The sequence below is a fragment of the Pseudophryne corroboree genome, chromosome 11 (genome assembly GCF_028390025.1).
Source record: "Pseudophryne corroboree isolate aPseCor3 chromosome 11, aPseCor3.hap2, whole genome shotgun sequence".
Taxonomy (NCBI): domain Eukaryota; kingdom Metazoa; phylum Chordata; class Amphibia; order Anura; family Myobatrachidae; genus Pseudophryne; species Pseudophryne corroboree.
Window position 1 is genome coordinate 204840675 of NC_086454.1, and position 19177 is coordinate 204859851.

General features: G+C 47.7%; 1 protein-coding gene across 4 annotated transcripts in view; it reads left to right on the plus strand.

Annotated features, from left to right (window-relative positions):
- Positions 1–19177, plus strand: part of VRK3 (VRK serine/threonine kinase 3) — a 751237-nt gene that overhangs the window by 437454 nt on the left and 294606 nt on the right. The window lies entirely within an intron of this gene.

The window sequence follows — 19177 nt, forward strand, 5'->3', positions numbered from 1 at the left end:
AACATGCGATCTTTCTCTAAGCAACACCGGAATGTTTCCCTTACAATACCCTACAGCTGGATACTAGACATCACCTTCTAACCTTAGTCTGACCCTTCCTATCATGCAAAGGCGAATCCCTTAGTCCTGGAACTGTTTAAACTGTTGATACTCGCTGATGTGGTGCAAGGGAGCTATATCTAAAATGTACACTATTTGGGTTAGATATGTAATGTTCTAATAACCCTCTATGCGCTCACAGACTCCGCCGTAAATACCCATACCACGCGCAGGAACGCGGGAGCGATCATACGCAAATTGCGGATATGTGCACGCACGGCGGATTAAGTGCACGCGCAGCGGGCATGTGTGTGGGGTTAGTACATGGTGTATGCATTACAATATTTTTCGACTTTGACAGCGGCATTCAGCGCCATTGTCCTGCCTGCAGCTCACTGCCAGTGGACGAACAGGTCCCTCCAGAGCACCTCCAGCTATCTGTACGGTACCAGGGGGTTGTAGAAGGGAGGGGAGGCTGTGTAAAGACTGTGTCACCTATTAAGGGACACAGTCAGCACTGGTTTAGGGTCTTCCTATACCTATAATAGCGCTGTGTGTGGGTTGGCTCCAATCTCTATGTCTCTCTGCCATTCTTGGGGGGAAACTCTGTCTGCCCAGTACCCTGTGTGTATGTGGGGTTATTGGTGTGTATTTGCAAACATGTCTAGAGACTCTGTTTCATATGCTGCAGAGGATTTATCTTCCCAGGAAGATCCCATCCCATGTAATCAGGATTGCACTGTTGTAGCGCAGATCCCAGCTAGAGAGCCGGAATGGTTAGCCTCTCTTAGGGGGACTATTTCTCAGATTTCAGATAGGGTTGCTAGAACTGAGCATGCTACTCAGGTACTGCATTCCTCTATGGTTGTATGGTCTGATACTGCTTCCTCGGGTTCCCCTGCGGTACATTCTCACAAACGTGCACTTGCCAAGATTATCCAGGATGACACGGACACCAATTCTGACACTGCAGACGGTGAGGGAGATGTGTCGAGGGGGACGGCATCACTTGCTAAGGGGGTGCAGTTGATGATAGAAGCCGTGAGGGATGTGTTACATATTACTGACACAACTCTTGAGCAGGTTGAGGAGGCCTTTTTCACGGACAGTAAAAAGCCCCCCCATCCCCCCCCCCCCTCACCTTCCCAGCATCTAGGGAATTAAATGCTATCTTTGAAAAAGCCTGTGACAATGCGGAGAAAAAATTCCAGATCCCCAAGATCTTGGTTGCTTTTCCCTTCCCAGAAGAAGATTGAAAAAAGTGGGAGTCTCCGCCGATTGTCGACGCCTCTGTCTCCAGGCTGTCCAAACAGGTGGTATTACCAGTCCCGGGATCTACTTCGTTGAAGGACCCGACAGATCGCAAAGTGGATGCTATGCTAAAATCCATTTACATGGCTTCAGGGGTTATACTGCGGCCTACTATAGCCTGTGCTTGGATTTCTAAAGCTATTGCCAGGTGGTTAATCACTCTGCAGGAGGAATCGACTACGATGGATAAAGGTGACGTTGATTTATTTTTACGCAATATTCAGGACTCTGCAGGGTTCCTGGTAGATTCCATGAAGGACCTGTGTTCCATGGCTGCGGGGATCTCCTCCATGTCCGTCTCGGCTCGCAGGGGTCTTTGGCTGCGTCAATAGTCTGCGGACGCAGAATCCAGGAAGAGTGTGGAGGGCCTACCATATACAGGCCAGGCTCTCTTTGGGGAGGCGCTAGATGCATGGATTGCCACTGCTACAGCGGGTAAGTCTCCTTTTCTCCCCTCAGCTTCACCGGCTACGAAGAAGCCTTTTGCACCAGCCACGTCACAGCCCTTTCGGCCCGTGAAGCCTAGAAAGAACCAGCCTTCGAACACCTTCTTCAGAGGTGGTCGTGCTAAAGGAAAGAAGCCTGCTCCCGCTGGCTCCTAGAACCAGAAGCCTGCTTCGGATACCCCCAAAGTCCTCCGCATGACGGTGGACAGCTAGGCCTGGAGGAAGGTCAGGTGGGGGCAAGACTTCGGCATTTCAGCCACGTCTGAGTGTCATCTGGCCTGGACCCCTGGGTACTGGATATAGTGTCCAGAGGGTACAGGCTGGAGTTTCAAGATCTCCCGCCTCACCGTTTCTTCAAGTCAGGCTTGCCAGCTCTGCTGGCATACAGAATAATTCTTCTGGAAGCTATCCAAAAATTGGTAGTGTCCAGGGTCATTGTTCCAGTTCCACCTCATCAATGGAACAAAGGTTACTATTCGAACCTTTTCATGGTACCGAAGCCAGATGGTTCGGTACGGCCAATTCTGAACTTAAAATCTTTGAACCCCTACCTCAGGGAGTTCAAATTCAAGATGGAGTCTCTGAGAGCTGTCATCTCGGGTCTGTCGGAGGGGGAGTTCCTGGTGTCCCTGGACATCAAGGATGCGTACCTCCAAATTCCCATCTGGTCTCCACATCAGGCATATCTCAGGTTTGCACTGTTGATCACTATCAGTTTCAGGCGCTGCCGTTTGGCCACTCCACAGCACTGAGGGTCTTCACCAAGGTGATGGTGGAGATGATGGTTCTCTTGCGCAAGCAAGGGGTGAACATAATTCCGTATCTGGACGTTCTCCTGATCAAGGCGTCTTCCAGGGAAAAGTTGTTGCGATCCATTGCTCTCACGACACATCTGCTCAAGGAGCAAGGTTGGATCCTGAACCTTCCAAAGTCTCATCTGGAGCCGACAAGGAGGCTTTCTTTCCTGGGGATGATCCTAGACACGGAAGTGCAGAGGTTATTTCTGCCGGGGGAGAAAGCATTGGTTCATCAGTGCATCCGCCTTCTGTGGAAGATGGTTGCCTCCTACGAGACTCTTCAATACGGAAGGTTTCATGCTCGATCCTTTCAGCTGGATCTCTTGGACCAGTGGTGGGGATCTCACCTACACATGCACCAGAGGATACGTCTGTCACTGAAAGCCAGGATTTCGCTCCTCTGGTGGCTACAACTACCACAGCTTCTGGAAGCCGCGTAGGTACTGTTCCAGGTCGAGAGACCCGCAGGCAGTGGCGGTGGACGCACTGGTAACACCGTGGGTGTTCACGTCAGTGTATGTGTTCCCTCCACTTCCTCTGATACCAAGGGTTCTTCAACTGGTAAGAAGCAATCCTCATTGCTCCGGACTGGCCAAGGAGGGCTTGGTACGCGGATCTCCTGGATCTTCTGCTGGAAGATCCAAGGCCTTTACCTATTCAGGAGGATCTGCTGCTGCAGAGGCCGTTCGCTTATCAAGACTTACCACGGCTTCGTTTGATGGCATGGCGGTTGAGCGCCAGATCTTAGCTCGGAAGGGTATCCCGAGTGAGGTTATTCCTACCCAGACACAGGCTAGGAAGGGGGTAATGTCTAAACATTACCATCGCATTTGGAAAAAAATATGTTTCTTGGTGAGAGTCCAAGAAGTTTCCTGCGGTGGTGTTTCAACGTGGACGTTTTTTCCTTTTCCTGCAAGCATGGGTGGATATGGGACTGAGATTGGGCTCCATCAAGGTCCAGATCTCTGCTTTGTCCATCTTCTTCCTAAAACAATTGGCTGCCCTCCCTGAGGTTCAGACCTTTTTGAAAGGGGTTCTGCACATCCAGCCTCCCTTTGTGGTGCCAACGGCACCCTGGGATCTTGATGTGGTGTTGCAATTCCTCCAATCGGATTGGTTTGAGCCTCTACAGGAGGCTGATATCAAATTTCTCACATGGAAGGGGGTCACTTAGTTGGCCATGGCTTCTGCACGACGCGTGTCGGAATTGGGGGCTTTATCTTGTAAAAGTCCCTATCTGATCTTCCATGAAGACAGGGCGGAACTTAGGACTCGTCTACAGTTCCTGCCTAAGGTTTTATCGGCTTTCCATATCAACCAACCTATTGTGCCAGTGGCTACTGACTCCTCAATTGCTTCAAAGGCCTTGGATGTTGTGAGGGCTTTGAAGATTTATGTGACGAGGACGGCTCGTCATAGAAAAAGTGACTCTCTGTTTGTCCTCTATGATCCCAAGAAAATTGGGTGTCCTGCTTCTAAGCAGTCGATTTCACGCTGGATCAGGTTTACTATCCAGCATGCTTAATCCACGGCAGGATTGCCGTGTCCAAGATCTGTAAAGGCCCACTCTACTCGTAAATTGGGCTCTTCCTGGGCGGCTGCCCGGGGGGAGTCTCGGCTGTACAATTCTGCCGAGCAGCTACTTGGTCTGGGTCGAACACGATTGCCAAGTTTTACAGGTTCGATACTTTGGCCTCTGATGACCTCAAGTTTGGTCAAGCAGTATTGCAGAAAGCCTCCGCGCTCTCCCTCCCGTACTGGGAGCTTTGGTACATCCCCATGGTACTAATATGGACCCCAGCATCCTCTAGGACGTAAGAGAAAATAGGATTTTGGTTGCCTACCGGTAAATCCTTTTCTCGTAGTCCGTAGAGGATGCTGGGCGCACGCCCAGCGCTGCGTTTTCCTGAATTGGTTTTATAGTTCAGTACTGCCTGGTTCCTAGGTAAGTTCTGCGTTATTTACGGTTTCAGGTTGCCTGTTGTGTGAGCTGGTATGAATCTCGCCACTATCTGTGTAATTCCTTCTCTCAAAGTGTGTCGTCTCCTCGGGCACAGTTTCTAGACCGAGTCTGGTAGGTACCCGTCTATACCCCATGGTACTAATATGGACCCCAGCATCCTCTACGGACTACGAAATGAGGATTTACCGGTAGGTAACCAAAATCCTATTTTTTTCTCAGCATTCCTGGCTAGAAACACAAATTTCTCATGCGCAATAGGTTCATTAAACAAAGAAATCCAGGATTTTAGGATCGGGGCTTCACTAGCCAGCCAAAGTCTGGCTTTGCAAACATAGCCAGACTTTGGCGTCTACTGGGTTGATCTAGAACCTCCTCATCTATAACCGCTAGTACACACGGGATCAGTACGAAATTCCGCCGGACGGGATCCCGGCGGTTGGAATACCCACACCGGGATCCTGACTGGCACAATCCTGACAGGGGGCGAGCGCAACGCAGCCCATTGCGGGCTCGCTGCGCTCGCCACGCTGCAGGCACAGTGCCTCTCTACGCTCGGCACACTAATTTATTCTCCCTCTGTGGGTGTCGTGTGTAGGGAGTATGTGTCGGGATTGTGCCGGTTGGGATCCCGTTGTCGGTATTTTGACCACCGGGATTCTGTCCGGCGGGATCTTGACCGCATCCCGTACACACGTCACAGGTGTAAGTATAGGAGAAGGAATACCCGTATTAACTGCAGCATGCATGACCTCTTTACAAAATGCTGACTCCATGGGACATAACCAGTGCATATGCCAAAAGTCTGCTCCCAGACTTCCACACTTAAGGCATTTCGGGCTATGGGATCCCCCAATATGCGACAGTCTCAGCGGGTTCATATATACCCTATGTAGTATGAACAATTGTATTTGCTGATATCTGATGGAGGAAGTTGAAAGCCGATGGGACCCCTGAGCACCCTCCCATATGTCATCCGATAATGGACCTAAATCAGATTCCCACTTAGTCTTAAGAAAGTCAAGGGGTTCCATATGATGCGTCTGGAGTATACGGCCATATATTTTAGAAACTAAGTGTCCCGATCCCAACGTTTGCAATAGTAATTTAACCGGGGAGTCAGCAAGAGTTGGAGGACCATTAGGGAATTGTGCAGCCATAGCATGTCTTAATTGGAGGAAACGAAAAAAGAACACCGAAGGGACATTAAACTCCTGTTGAAGTTACTGAAAGAATTTAAACACCCCGCCAGTGTATAAATGTCCCAAAGAGAATACTCCCCATGTCTCCCAGACCTCCCTGACTTGAAGCTGACATAATTCAGTTAGTCCATATTTATTATCTAGCGGGGTGTCAGGGTCAATACCATGCCCTTGCAGTACAGAGTGTGCCAGCCTCCAAATAATAATAGACTGTTTTACAAGCGGCACTATGGACATTTTCACGCTATCACAAAGAAGCAGTCGCAGTGGGAAACCACCTGGATATTCCTGTAGCACCAGCTGCGAGTTCAAAGCCGAGTTATCAAGGTCATTAACCCATTCCCAAAGGTGTGCCAGTTGTGCTGCAAAATAATACAATCGGAAGTTGGGAAGAACCAATCCCCCCAAAACTTTTGTCCTGGTCAGAGTGTCAAGTTTCAATCGTGCCCGCTTATTAGCACATATCAATGAGGAAAACAAATCATCTATCTGTTTAAAGACTTTCTGTGGGATGTAAACAGGGGACTGCTGCAGAACATATAGGAGTTTGGGCTGAAAAACCATTTTTATCATATTAACCCTCCCTGTAACAGTTAAGGGTAATTCCCCCAGTTCCTCACTCTACCGCGAAGATAAGCTATTTGTGGCATGATATTGAGAGAGGAAAATTTGTGAGGATCATTAGACACCCAAATACCCAAATATTTGAAAGAGTCCACCCATCGTAGTGGAAGAGTAACTAGTGGGGAAGTAGGGATCCCGCCCTGGAGCGGGATGATGGCGGATTTCTCCCAATTAATCAGAAGCCCAGAGTAGCGCCCAAACTCATTAATCATTTCCAATATCCTGGGCATGGACTCAGCAAAGCAATCCACAAATAATAAATATCGTCAGCATATAAAGCTATTTTATCCTCCCTAGTACCCACTTTAAAACCAGAAATCTCAGTGTTCACCCTCAGAAGGCATGCATGGGGTTCAATAGCCATAGCGAACAGGGTTGGGGACAACGGGCACCCTTGACGTGTGCCTCTAGACAAAGGGAAGGATTGTGACACAAAGCCATTCACCGTCACTCTGGCCGAGGGAGAAGAATACATCAACCGAACTATTTAATAAAGTTGGGGCCAATACCGAACCTACGCATTATTTCCCATAGGTAATCCCACTCCACGGAATCAAAGGCCTTAGCGGCATCAAATGAAACAACAATGGAGGAGGAGGATCCTTTACGGGAAATTTGTAAATGGGTAAATAAACGTCTAAGATTATTGGATGTCGATTTAATGGGTATAAATCCCGTCTGATCAGGGTTTATACTGTGTAATAACCTGATTCAGTCTACCCGCCAGGACCTTGGCCAAAATGTTGATGTCAGTGGGCAAAAGGGAGATAAGGGCAATAAGAATCAACCTTCCTATGATCTTTGTCAGGCTTAGGAAGGACCACAATCAATGCTTCTGCCATGGACGGGGGAAGAGACTCTTGTAAAAAAAAATCAGATTATACAACTCAAGTAGCTGAGGGACAAAAAAAAATCCAAATGTTGTTTATATAGCTCAGACGGTATACCGTCCAGTCCCAAAACCTTACCACTGGGAGAGGCCTTAATAGCGGCCACAATTTCTTCCGACGAGATAGGCGCCTCAAGAAAATCTCGCGCTTCGCAAGACAATGAGGGAAATTGTACAGTCCGTAGATAGTCATCTAATTGCATCGAGGCACAGTCTAATTTGGAGCTATACAAACGCCTATATTAGGACACAAACTCCGACGCAATTTGTGGAGTCTGTAATAGAGTAGTACTATCTGAGGCTTCAGTCTCAACCACAATATTAGAAGATCTCTCACCCCGTGCCAGGGAAGCCAAATATGACCCCGGCCTATGACCAGTAGCATAAAAAGTATGGGAGGAAAAGAGGAGTCTATGCTGAGTCTTTTCCATTAAATAATCTTTCCATTTCTTTTGGGCTGACAGCCAGGCCAATTTGGAACTATCTAAACAATCCTGTAAATATTGTGGGCCTCTAACTCGGACTCCTGACGCCTAAAAAAGGACTTTAAATTGGACACCCTTTTAATTAAGGTTCCCCTCAGAAATGCTTTAAACGTTTCTCACAAAATAGAGATAGTGTTCAGCCTTATTCATCTCAAAGAATTCCCGCCAGGCAGCCACCAACACCCATGTGTATGAGCCAGAACGGATTGAATTTCCATACGGCCTGGCCTCTGGGACAGTGGAAATCTAAAACAAAGGCCAATGGGGAGTGGTCCGATATGCCTCTAGTCTCATATCTAATATCGTGAACCCGGAGGACCATATAATTCGAGAGGAGGGCCAGGTCGATCCTAGAGAACGAGGAATGGGAATGGGAGAAACAGGGATACTGTTTCAGAGATGGATGTCTCATTCTCCAGGGATCAACCAGGCCCAACCCCGATACAACATCAGCAAAACCAGATCTCCCAGAATGCAGAGTAGAGGGAGGTATAGAAGATCTATCAATCGCCACATCCAAAATATTATTGAAATCCCCCAGACAAATAACGGATATCCCTGGTGACGAGGCCATAAACCCTGCAACTTTTTTTAAGGACATTGGGAGAGTAAGGAGGGGGCACATACGTAGCTAGTAAAAGTAAATGGACATAATGTATTCTACACTTCAAAAATACGTATCTCCCCCAAGGATCTGTTTGTACAGACTCCAACACAAAGGGAACAGTCTTTAATAAGAATAGAAACCCCACCGGAGGCAGAGGTGTGCATAGAGTGGAACGCCCATCCCACCCAGGGTCTCTTAAGGGAAAGAATCTTGCTGCCCACTAAATGGGTTTCCATAAGACATACTACGTCAGAGGCATACTGTCTGATCTGTCTAAGCACCAGGGACCTCTTAATTTTATCATTGAGCCCTCTCACATTCCACGATAACACTCTAAGTCCAGCCATAGGAAATCAAAGTCATATTAAGGACTATAGCCCGCAGCCAGCCAAACCCACCACCCAGTCTCGCAATCGCCAGTATAATCCATGAAGAGCGGGAAGATAGCGTCATTAAGGGGGCGGGGCTTCTACTCAGAGCGGACCCAGCAGCGTTTCAGCGCCATTTTCCTGCCTGCACAGTGCTGAGAAGGAGAATCAGGTCACTCCCCAGCAACTCCAGCTATCTGTAAACGGTATCAGGGGGTTGTAGAAGGGGGGGGGGGGAGGCTGTAATACAACTGTGTGTCCTATTAAGGTGCACAGTCAGCGCTGATAAGGGGTCTCCCTTTGGTAAAAGCGCTGTGTGTGGGTTGGCTCCAATCTCTGTGTCTCTCTTGCCGTTCTTGGTGGGAACTCTGTCTGCCCCCCCCCCCCCCCCCCCCCCCCGTGTGTGTGTGTGTGTAGTGTTTGGTGGTCTCCTTTAGCTATGTCCAGGGACACTGTGTCATATGCTGCAGAGGATTTGTCCTCCCAGGATGATCCCATTCCATGTAATCAGGATAACACTGGTTTAGCACAGATACCAGCAAGGGAGCCTGAGTGGTGTTCTTCTATCAAATCTTGGATTTCTCAGATTTCTGACAGGGTTGCAAGTAATGAATCTGCAACCCAGGTATTACAGAACTTTCTGGCAGTATGGCCGGTTTCTGGTACCTCAGGACGCTCCACTATATATCCCCATAATCGTGCGCTTGTGCATGTCACACAAGACGACACGGATACCGATTCTGACACCACAGACTGTGATGGGGATGTGTCGCGGGGGTCCGCATCTCTTGCAAAAGGGGTGCAATTGATGATAGAGGCTATCAGGGATGTGTTGATTATTAATGATACCACACCTGACAAGGTTGAGGAGGCCTTTTTCACTGAAAATAAAAGGCCTTGCTAACCTTCCCTGCGTCAAAGGAATTGAATGTTATATTTCAGAAAGCATGGGAAAACCCTGAGAAAAAATTCCAGATCCTTATACTGGTACAGGTGGCGTTTCCTTTCCCTAAGGGGGATAGAAAAAAATGGGAAAACCCGACGATTGTTGACGCATCTGTGTCCAGACTCTCAAAGAAGATGGTTTTACCTGTTCCAGGATCTAACGCTTTAAAGGAGCCGGCTGATCGAAAATTGATAACACGCTTAAATAAATCAGGGGCCATATTACGTCCCACTATTGCTAGTGCATGGATTGCAAAGGCTATGGTAAAGTGTTCGGCTACCTTACTTGAGGATTTGGATACGATGGATTAGGATGATGTTGCATTATTTTTACGCAACATACATGATTCAGCAGGTTTTATGGTAGAATCCATGAAAGACCTGGGTTCCATGGCTGCAGGAATATCTTCCATGTCTGTTTCAGCTCGTCGGGTACTGTGTCTGCGCCAGTGGTCGGCCGACGCAGAATTCAGAAATAGTGTGGAGTCCCTACCCTATACAGGTCAGGCTCTCTTTGGGGAAGCTCTAGACACGTGGATATCCACAGCTACAGCGGGTAAGTCTCCGTTTCTTTCCTCAGCAGCAACTGTCCCGAAGAAATCCTTCTCTTTATCTGCAACACAGTCCTTACGGCCTAACAAGCCTAGAAAGGCCAGACCGTCCAATACCTTCTTTAGGGGAGGTCGAGTTAAGTCCAAGAAACCTGCCGCTGCAGGTTCCCAGGAACAAAAGCCCGCTTCAGGTACACTAAAGTCCTCCACATGACGGTGGACCGCGCAGCCTGGAGGTGGGGCCAGTGGGACAGAGACTTAGACAATTCAGCCACGTCTGGGTATCATCCAGCCTGGATCCATGGGTGATACATATTGTATCCCAGGGATACAGGCTGGAATTTCAAAGTCTCCCTCCTCATCGTTTTTTCAAATCAGGCATACCAGCTCTGTTGGCAGACAGCACTGTATTAGATGAAGCTGTCCAAAAGCTGGTGGAGGCACAGGTCATTTTGCCAGTTCCTCCTCCTGCGCAGTCCACAGGTTACTATTCAAACCTTTTCGTGGTACCGAAACCGGAAGGTTCGGTAAGGCCCATTCTGAACCTAAAATCATTGAACCCCTTTCTAAAGGAGTTCAAGTTCAAGATGTAGTCTCTCAGGGTGGTGATATCAGGTCTAGAAAAAAGGGAATTCCTGGTATCCCTGGATATCAAGGATGCGTACCTCCACATTTCGATATGGCTGCCGCACCAGGCTTATCTCCGTTTCGCATTGCTGGACTGTCATTTCCAGTTCCAGGCCCTGCCATTCGGCCTCTCCACAGCACCGAGGGTGTTTACCAAGGTGATGGCAGAGATGATGGTTCTCCTCCGCAAACGGGGTGAACATCATAACATATCTGGATGATCTGCTGATAAAGGCATCGTCCAAGGAGAAGCTGCTGCAGTCCATTGTTCTCACAACATGCCTCCTCAAGAGTCATGGTTGGATTTTGAACCTTACAAAGTCACATTTGGAACCAACCCAGAGGTTGTACTTTCTAGGAATGATCCTGGACACGGAAGTGCAGAAGGTGTTTCTTTCGCAGAAAAAGGCGTTGGTTATACAGGCTATGGTCTGGGGTGTCCTGAAGCCAGCCCTGGTGTCTGTTCATCAATGCGTTCGTCTGTTAGGAAAGATGGTGGCCTCTTACAAGGTTCTCCAGTACAGGAGGTTCCACGCTCGAACCTTCCAACTGGATCTTCTGGACAAGTGGTCGGGATCTCATCTCCACATGCACCAGGGAATTCGTCTGTCGCCGAAGGCCAGGATTTCGCTCCTCTGGTGGTTACATTTACTTCACCTTCTGGAGGGCCGCAGGTTCGGAATTCAGGATTGAGTCCTTCTAACCACGGATGCGAGCCTTCGGGGCTGGGGAGCAGTCACTCAAGGAGTAATTTTCCAAGGACGGTGGTCAAGCCTGGAAGCCGGCCTGCCCATCAACATCCTGGAACTAAGAGCCGTCTACAACGGTCTTCTTCAGGCGGCCCCTCTTCTAAGAAATCGGCCCATTCAAGTGCAGTCAGACAACGTAACATTAGTGGCTTACATAAACCGAAACGGCGGAACGAAGAGCAGAGCGGCAATGTCAGAGGTTATAAGAATACTCCTCTTGACAGAAAAACATGCGTTGGCGCTGTCAGCCATCTTCATTCCGGGAATAGACAACTGGGAAGCAGACTTCCTCAGCAGACACGATCTCCATCCAGGGGAGTAGGGTCTCCATCTGGAGGTATTCAAGGAAATAACAGACCTTTGGGGATTACCCCAAATAGACATGATGGCCTCTCGTCTCAACAAGAAGCTTCGGCGTTATTGTTCCAGGTCGAGGGACCCAGTGGCAGTGGACGCCCTGGTGTCTCCGTGGGTGTTCCAGTCAGTGTAAGTGTTTCCACCACTCCCACTCATCCCAAGAATCCTAAAGCTCATACGGAGAACAAGGGTTCAAGTGATCCTCATTGCTCCAGACTGGCCTAGAAGGGCTTGGTACGCGGACCTTCTGAATCTTCTTCAAGAAGAACCGAGGCCTCTTCCTCTTCGGGAGGACCTGCTGCAGCAGGGGCCGTTCGCCTATCAAGACTTTTACCGCGGCTACGTTTGACGGCATGGAAGTTGAACGCCTAATACTTGCTCGGAAGGGCATTCCAAAGAAAGTCTTTTCTACCCTGATACAGGCTAGGTAAGGGGTAACGTCTAAACCAGGGGTGGACAATTAATTTCTATAGGGGGCCACATGAAAAATCTGAACTGTGTTGGAGGGCCGAACCAATGATAACTTGAACTTAATTATGCCCAATATACACTGATCAAAAAAATAAAGGGAACACTAAAATAACACATCCTAGATCTGAATTAATGAAATATTCTTTTTAAATACTTTGTTCTTTACATAGTTGAATGTGCTGACAACAAAATCACACAAAAATTATCAATGGAAATCAAATTTATTAACCCATGGAGGTCTGGATTTGGATTCACACTCAAAATTAAAGTGGAAAAACATGCTACAGGCTGACCCAACTTTGATGTAATGTCCTTAAAACAAGTCAAAATGAGGCTCAGTAGTGTGTGTGGCCTCCACGTGCCTGTATGAACTCCCTACAATGCCTGGGCATGCTCCTGATGAGGTGGCGGATGGTCTCCTGAGGGATCTCCTCCCAGACCTGGACTAAAGCATCCGCCAACTCCTGGACAGTCTGTGGTGCAACGTGGCGTTGGTGGATGGAGCGAGACATGATGTCCCAGATGTGCTCAATTGGATTCAGGTCTGGGGAACGGACGGGCCAGTCCATAGCATCAATGCCTTCGTCTTGCAGGAACTGCTGACACACTCCAGCCACATGAGGTCTAGCATTGTCTTGCATTAGGAGGAACCCAGGGCCAACCGCACCAGCATATGGTCTCACAAGGGGTCTGAGGATCTCATCTCGGTACCTAATGGCAGTCAGGCTACCTCTGGCGAGCACATGGAGGGCTGTGCGGCCCCCCAAAGAAATGCCACCCCACACCACTACTGACCCACTGCCAAACCAGTCATGCTGGAGGATGTTGCAGGCAGCAGAACGTTCTCCTTTGCGTCTCCAGCCTCTGTCACGTCTGTCACGTGCTCAGTGAGAACCTGCTTTCATCTGGGAAGAGCACAGGGCGCCAGTGGCGAATTTGCCAATCTTGGTGTTCTCTGGCAAATGCCAAACGTCCTGCACGGTGTTGGGCTGTAAGCACAACCCCCACCTGTGGACGTCGGGCCCTCATACCACCCTCATGGAGTCTGTTTCTGATCATTTGAGTAGACACATGCACATTTGTGGCTTGCTGGAGGCCATTTTGCAGGGCTCTGGCAGTGTTCCTCCTTGCACAAAGGCGGAGGTAGCGGTCCTGCTGCTGGGTTGTTGCCCTCCTACGGCCTCCTCCACGTCTCCTGATGTACTGGCCTGTCTCCTGGTAGCGCCTCCATGCTCTGGACACTACGCTGACAGACACAGCAAACCTTCTTGCCACAGCCCGCATTGATGTGCCATCCTGGATGAGCTGCACTACCTGAGCCACTTGAGTGGGTTGTAGGGAGGTCATACAGGCACGTGGAGGCCACACACACTACTGAGCCTCATTTTGACTTGTTTTAAGGACATTACATCAAAGTTGGATCAGCCTGTAGTGTGTTTTTCCACTTTAATTTTGAGTGTGACTCCAAATCCAGACCTCCATGGTTTAATAAATTTGATTTCCATTGATAATTTTTGTGTGATTTTGTTGTCAGCACATTCAACTATGTAAAGAACAAAGTTTTTAATAAGAATATTTCATTCATTCAGATCTAGGATGTGTTGTTTAAGTGTTCCCTTTATTTTTTTTGAGCACTGTATAATAAAAGCACAAACCTACTTTTTAATGTCATATCTTTCTGCTATTGGCTTCTAATGTGCACTGTAGGACGGGTTGCTGTCCCGTTGCTGCAAGACTCACCCTGGATGCCGGTCTGACGGGATCTATAAAGCACCCCGAAGTTTAAGCAGGAAGTGACAGGGCAAAGCTGTCTCCCGCGGGATCCACGTGATCAGGCGCTGGTTGCTAGGGACCCAGGGTGCGGGGACCGCCGGCAGTGACTGCCCGTGCACTGCGACTCTGTAGCTTGCAACTCGCGGGCAGTCACTGGGCCTCAATTGTTAAGCTGCATCGCAGGGTCTTGGTGACCTAGTGATACAGCACAGTGTATTTATGTGGTGCAGGGAGCCTGTGGGCTGAGATTAAGGGGTGGGGGGGAGCCGTGTGACTGGAATAAATTGGCTGCCCTCCCTGGGGTTCAGACTTTTTTGAAGGGAGTTCGGCACATCCAACCTCCCTTTGTACTACCTACAGCGCCTTGGGATCTTAACGTGGTGTTGCAGTTCCTCCAGTCGGATTGGTTTGAGCCTCTACAGGAGGTTGAGGTCAAATTTCCTACATGGAAGGCGGTTACGTTGTTGGCCTTAGCTTCTGCTAGACCCGTGTCCAAATTGGGGGCTTTATCCTGTAAAAGCCCTTTCTTGATCTTCCACGAAGATAGAGCTGTGCTCTGGACACGTCAGCAGTTTCTTGCGAAGGTTGTGTCAGCATTTTATATCAACCAACCCATTGTGGTGCCAGTGGCTACTGACTCCTCAGTCACATCAAAGTCCTTGGATGTTGTAAGGGCTCTGAAGATATATGTGATCGTCATAGAAAGTCGGACTCTCAGTTTGTCCAATATTATCCCAAGAAAATTGGGTGTCCTGCTTCTAAGCAGACTATTTCTCGCTGGAGTCGGTTCACTATCCAGCACGCTTATTCTACGGCAGGACTGCCGTGTTAAAATCTGTTAAGGCCCACTCTACTCTTAAGGTGGGGTCTTCCTGGGCAGCTGCCCGGGGTCTCTCGGCAGTGCAACTTTGCCGAGCTGCAACTTGGTCTGGGTCGAACACGTTTGCAAAGTTTTACAAGTTAGATAGTTTGGCCTCTGATGATCTAAAGTTCAGTCAATCAGTTCTGTAGGAGCCTCCGTGCTCTCCCTCCCGTTCTGGGAGCTTTGGTACATGCTCATGGTACTAACGTGGACCCCAGCATCCTCTAGGTTGTAAGAGAAAATAGGATTATGGTTATCTACCGGTAAATCATTTTCTCGTAGTCTGAAGAGGATGCTGCATCTTTGGACCTTTGCTGAAGTATCCTCAAAATTTGTCATTGTTTGCCCTTTATCTTTTAATCTCTCTACAAGCACGTTTATACATGACTCATATGCTGGGGCACTTTTCAGATGGGGACTGGGACAGCTCATTGGACTGCCTTCTGACGCATCCAGTACCTAATTATAAAGACATATCTGTCCATTATACATTTTTAAGGAATTTTCTAGATCATACTAAGATTACTGGAGGCATGTCCAAATGGTTAGTCCATTTTCTCTACTTTATACCTATACTGGAAAAAGCCCTTTTTCTTTTCTTGGAAAACATCATCAGCTAGTATGTATACTGAACTCTTTCTAAACCTATATCTTATACTTACCTCTCTCCACTCAAACCAGGCATTCCCAACCACGGTCCTCAAGGCACACAGTGCATGTTTTAGTGATATCCAAGCTACAGCACAGGTGACTTAATTAGTAGCTCAGTTATTTTGATTTAACCATCTGTGCTGCAGCCTGGATATCACTAAAACCTGTACTGTTAGTGTGCCTTGAGGACCGTGGTTGGGAAAGCCTGACTCAAACATTTCCATATGGTAACCTTCGAGAGCTACTCTTGCCCAAATTGCCATCATGAAGAGGCAGATACATATAACTGCCTTTGGGCTTGTCCCATTGTCAGTATTTCTGGCATTTTATCCGCCATTATGCAAGGTTAAACTTGAAAATGTTGTACCTTTCACTCCGCAATGGGCGATATTAGGTGTTTTTGGCCCAAACCTGTTATTTACCTTGGAGAGTAAGAAGTTATTCCTAGCCCTAAGTGCTGCAGGCAAGAAGATAATACTACAGGACTGCATCGATGGTGCACCCCCACAGATATCTTTATTTTTGAGTAAACTTTACTTTCTCATACGTCCTAGAGGATGCTGGGTATGCTTCAAGAACCATGGGGTATAGACTGGATCCGCAGGAGACATGGGCACTTTAAGACTTTGAATGGGTGTGAACTGGCTCCTCCCTCTATGCCCCTCCTCCAGACTCCAGTTTAGATTCTGTGCCCAGTGAGACTGGTCACACACAGGGGAACTCTACTGAGTTTCTCTGAAAAGACTTTGTTAGGTTTATTATTTTCAGGGAGCACTGCTGGCAACAGTCTCCCTGCATCGTGGGACTTACGGGAAAGAAGCAGACCTACTTCTGTGAGTTTCAAGGCTCTGCTTCTTTGGCTACTGGACATCATTAGCTCCAGAGGGTCTGATTGCTAGGTACGCCTAGATGCTCGTTCCCAGAGCCCGCCGTCACCCCCCTTGCAGAAGAGACGCTGGTCCTTCCAAAGCACTGCTGTTCAGATCAGAGTGAAAAACGAGCGGGGGCACAGTTGTTTGGTGCATTATAAGTTAAAAATAAAACACACTATATCATGAGCGCTGTGGAAATGAGCTGGTAAACTCCTTCTGTGTTTCCATGACAGAATGTACTGGGGTCTATCCCTTATAGCCAGTGTAATGTCGGTGGGTGTTTGGTACAAGTGTGTCGGCATATCTGAGGCTGAGTGCTCTGCCACAAAGGGAATAACTCTGTCGGCGCTGTCGACTCTTAATGGTACTTGGTACATGTAAATAAATGTCAACATGTCTGTAGAGGTATATTTTTCCCAAGAGAAAACTATATGGGAGACACAGACGTGGGGGGTGACCCTGTCGGCACCAACAATATCTGACTGGGTGGAAATTGGCATGATAATGTGATGCATATCAGAAAGAGCTATACCTATATGTATGTATGGTAAGATTACATAGGTCTGTGGCACGAACACAGACGTGGTAATATTTATGGAGGGAGTCATATTCATAGAATAGATTTCTCTCAGACCCCTCGGGATCGCAAAAATTTTATTTTGCCCAGTTACTACTCCCTGAGATCGACTCGAATAATGTTTTTTATGTCGACCATAATGTTTCCTGATTAGATCCACAAAATCGGCATTCAGTACATGTTCATACACGTTAGAACGTATTAACGTCACTAGGGACCCTGCTGTTCCTGACAAATGATATATGTATACATGTTTTATATATATATATATATATAAATATATATATATATATATATATATATAGATAGATAGATATGTATATAGGTGCATTTAAGGGTGTATATATATATATATAAAAAATGTATAATGAATGCTGAGGTAAAGTTATTCCTTCTCATGTGCTGAGCGCTCTGTTGAAAAAACTCTGGGTCAAGGATTCCAAGTGTTTATTCTTTTCCCGCCGTGGATAGAATATAGTGAGAGTCAACCCCTGTTCTGCACGGGGCCCTGTCACAAAGGATCGTATGCAGTAAGATATGTGATACTCTAATTATGTGTCCGCATGTACGTTGATTATACTTGCATTACATGCACATGGGGGAGTAGTATGCAGGGTACTCCTTAAGTTGGGTCATGTCTATATCATTGCAGCATACTGCTGTGCGACTACAAGTGATATATGACTCTTGGGTTCGCCGGCCAATTCCATGGCGGTCTCGACTAGGAGGGCATTGTGGATTCACCAATGGAATGCTGAGGCTGACTCCGAGAAGAACTGGAGTCTCTTCCCTATGAAGGTGAAACCTGGTTTGGGGATGGCTTTGTTAAGTTGATCTCGGCAGATACCACTGGTAAGTCTATCTTCTTGAGCTATGTTCCCTCACAACGGTTGGTGACGCATTTTTGTAGGATGCAGTCATTTCGACCGAATGGATACGGTTTTCCCTTTCTTTGCAGGTAGAGGAAGGTGAAAAGGTAAGAGGTCAGCAGCCTTTTCAAGTTCGCAGAAGCAGAAATCATCCTCGGTTTCTGCCACATCCACCGCATGACACTGGGTCTATCTTGCAGGAGCCCACACCGGTGGGACCACGTCTAATACTCTTCAGTCAGTCCTGGAACGGACATGGACCAGTGAGTTTAAGAATAGAGTCCCAAAGAGGACATACTGGAGTTTCCAGCCGATTACCCTCACAGGTTTTTCAAATAGACCTTACCGATTCTCCTCTGGACGTGGAGGTAGTATGCGACGCCATACAAGAGTTGTGTCAGGATCAGGTCATTGTCCTACTGTCCCGGTCAAAAAAAAAAAAAAAAAAAAGCTGTTATTAAAGCTTTTTCGTGTTTCTGAGGCCGGACAGCTCGGTCAGAACAATCCTATATCTAAAATCCCACAAATTTCTACTTGAGAAGTTGAACTACAAGATGGAATCTCTCAGGGCAGGGATCTCCAATCTGTAAAAGGAGAAAGGGGGTCTAAGTACGGTTTCTTCCGCATTAGGCTTACCTGGGTTTGCTCTTCAGGATTGTCATTACCAATTCACCGGAGTGATGGCGGTTTGATGGTTTTCCTTCGATAGTAAAAGAGTCATTATTATTCTGTACTGGGACGCTCTCCTGAATACGGCGAGGTCAAGAAACAAGTGGTGCAAAACGTTGCTTTCTCCCTGACAGTTCTTCAACAAAGTGGTGAACTTGCCAGAATCACTGTTGATCCCAACGACGCGGTTGTCAGCGTTGGGAATAATGTTAGATACAGAGCTGTTGAGAGTTTGTTTCTTCCAGTGGAAAAAGCTCTGAGGATCCAGAGTCGGGTCAGATCTGCAACAGTGTCAATCCATCAATACGTCCCGTTGATAAAAAAGATGGTTGCGGCCTACGAGGCCATTCAGTGAGCAGGTTAAATGCCTGAATGGTTTTAGCGGGACCAGTTGGACATGTGGTCCGGGTCTTACCTGCACATGCACCGGAAAATGATCCTATCTTCCAGGACCAGAATCTCTCTCCTGTGGTGGC